The following is a 3,299-nucleotide window of genomic DNA, read 5'->3' as shown; positions in this document are numbered from 1 at the left end:
AGTTAACAAACTTTTTTTTTTTTTTTGAGATGGAGTCTTCCTCTGTCGCCTAGGCTGGAGTGCAGTGGCGCGATCTCGGCTCACTGCAAGTTCCCCCTCCTCTCGGGTTCATGCCGTTCTCCTGCCTCAGCCTCCTGAGTAGCTGGGACTACAGGTGCCCGCCACCACGCCTGGCTAATTTTTTTTTCTTTTTTTTCTTTTTTAGTAGAGACAGGGTTTCACCGTGTTAGCCAGAATGGTCTCAATCTCCTGACCTCGTGATCTACCCACCTTGGCCTTCCAAAGTGCTGGGATTACAGGCGTGAGCCACCGTGCCCAGCCAACAGACTTAAAAAAATAAAAAAGAAAAGAAATTCGAGTTAACATCTAAAAGTTAAAGCTTAGTTCAGGGCTGATACTCAATATATCTTAGGAATTATTGTTGATTCTCAAATTCTCCAAATATTCACTGAATGCCTGGCACATTTGGAGGCTTTGCACTAGTTCTATGGATGATAAAATGGTATTTACACATGAACTTTGTTTCAAAGAACCCACAGTCCAGGAGGACATGCACACATGACTATGTGTGTCTGACACAGAAGTAACTGTCATACACAAGATTTAAAAACTTCTGGCCGGGCATGGCTCCTCATGTCTATAATCCCAGCACTGTGGGAGGCCAAGGTAGGTGGATCACCTGAGGTCGGGAGTTTGAGACCAGCCGGACCAACATGGAGAATCTCCGTCTCTACTAAAAATATAAAATTAGCTGGGTGTGGTGGTGCATGTCTGTAATTCCAGCTACTGGGAAGTCTGAGGCAGGAGAATCGCTTGAACTCGGGAGGTGGAGATCGCAGTGAGCCAAGATTGTGCCATTGCACTCCAGCCTGGGCAACAAGAGTGAAACTCCGCCTCAAAAACAACAATTTAAAAAAAAACTGCTTTGGGCTGGGCATGGTGGTTCACGCTTGTAATCTCAGCACTTTGGGAGGCAGTCTGGGCTCAAGTGATCTTCCCATGTCAGCCTCCCAAGTGTGAGCTATTGCACCTGGCCCAAAATATCACATTTTTAAACAAAGAAGGATCAGTACTCTTGGTGTTTCCTTTTGCTGCAGGGTCTGATGTGGTGTGTATAGCACTGCTGTCCTGAGTCCCTTGGGGGCCTCTATATTAGACGTGTTGTCACATGTCCCCCAGCTGGTTGTTCATCATTAGCTCCTGTGTGGTTTTCCTTCTCCTTCCCATCAAGACCTTCCACGGGGACCAATTGGCCTTGTGTGCCCAGGACTGAGGGGTTTCCTGGGATGGAGGATTTTCAGTGCTTAAACTGGGACAGTTCCAGCAAAGCAGGATGATTTGTTACCCAATTAGAGAAAAAAGCAGGGACGGGAATCTTTTTTTTTTTTTTTTTTTTTTGAGACAGGATCTCATTCTCGCCTATGCTGGAGTGCAGTGGTGTGATCATGGCTTATTGCAGTCTCCACCTCTCAGGCTCATATGATCCTCCTGCCTCAGCCTCCTGAGTAGCTGGGACAACAGACATGTGTACCACCACACCCAGCTAATAGGGACTGGATCTTATGTATGTACCTTTGTAACTCTCAAAGGTTATAAGCCACTTGATAGCCCTCAGTAACTATTATTGGCCAAATTTGTCCTCTTTGGCAGAGCACCTGGCAGGGACTCAGTACATCCCTAATCAGTTGCTCATCTGAGGCACAGAAAGGTTAAAAGTGACGCAGCCAGGACCTGCTGGCAAATCCCCATGGCTCCAGCACCAGGCCTGTCTAGCACCTGAACCTCTGACCTACTGCTGCATATCCATGTCTATCTCCTGAGACCTCGAGACATGAAGCCACCTTGGGTAACCTGTAAAGGCTTATTTGCCTAAAACCTGCCGAGGAGTCTTAATGTCCCCATCCTGTTTTAATAGACAAACATTTGCTTTTGGAAACTTTCTGTTCCTTGGACATTGATGGTCATATTGCTTCTGGAATCATTACAGTGTGCCTTCGGCCAAAAGCAGAACTGGAAACATCCTAAATGGGCTGGTAACGAGGCTAGCTCTGTCGACTAGTTCAAGACCCCTGAGAGCTTTGGGCCTGAAGTTCCTCAGCTTCCAAGTGAAAGGTTTCGACTTGGCATTCTGGGAGACAGCCTCTGTGACCATCAGTTTCCTCATCTGTAAAACTGGCATCATGATAACCTGGAAGGTAATTGTGAGGCTTAAAGGGAGTCATGCATGTAAACCACCTTGCACAGTCCCTTGCAGGAGTTCTTGGCTTTTTGTTTTTTGGGGTTTTTTGTTTGTTTGTTTGTTTTGAGACAGAGTCTTGCTCTGTTGCCCAGACTGGAGTGCAGTGGTGCAATCTCGGCTCACTGTAGCCTCCACCTCCCTGATTCAAGCGATTCTTGCACCTCAGCCTCCCAAGTAGCTGGGATTACAGGCGTCTGCCACCATGCCCAGCTAATTTTTGTATTTTTAGTAGAGACAGAGTTTCACCATGTTGGCCAGGCTGGTCTCAAACTCCTGGCCTCAAGTGATCTGCCTGCCTCAGCCTCCCAAAGTGCTGGGATTACAGGTGTATGTCACCTCGCCCACCCAGGAGTTCATTTATTAGCTTGTTTTTCCTTCTCTTTAGTTCTCCCCTAAGTCTAAACTGCAGTGATTTTATGATTCCACTTTTCTAGTCAGTGCCCCAGATGGTTTGCTCATTCATTCATTCACCCTGAAAAATGTTTATTGTTCACCTACTATGTGGCAAACATCACACTAGGTACTGGGTGCTAAACATATGGTGGTGGTCAAGAACCTGTCTAGAAAACATCAGAAATTGTCCAGCAATCCCCAGCAATGCAAAGAAAGACACAGCAAAAAGATCCATGATCAAATGCATCCAGAAGTCTGAAATTATAACTTTTATGATTGTTTCAAATGAATTCTGAGTAGATGCTACTTAGCAGGTGGCCACAGTTCTCCCCAGTAGCTGCTGTTCTACTTAAGACACCTGCTGCTGTTTCCAGGATGCTAACATTTACTTTGGTCTTTATGTCAATGTCATTTGCAGAGAAAGCCAGCTGTGCGGCTTTTTCTCTTTCAACATTGCCACTGAATTGTGCTTTGTTGATACGAAATTAAACACTGCTCATGTAGATAGCACCAGGGCAGCTTTCAAGACTGGTTTGAATAGGAACCTTCTGCCTAAGATGAAGAGTAGACTCCATCTTGGGGTTAGGAATGTTTTCCTTCTTTGAGGCTTGATCATATGGCCGAATTTTACTTTACCTGGTGCTGCTTGTGTTCCCCTGGCTTTCCT

The sequence above is a fragment of the Chlorocebus sabaeus genome, chromosome 19 (genome assembly GCF_047675955.1).
Source record: "Chlorocebus sabaeus isolate Y175 chromosome 19, mChlSab1.0.hap1, whole genome shotgun sequence".
Classification (NCBI taxonomy): Eukaryota; Metazoa; Chordata; class Mammalia; order Primates; family Cercopithecidae; genus Chlorocebus; species Chlorocebus sabaeus.
Note: the sequence above shows the minus strand (reverse complement) of the source record.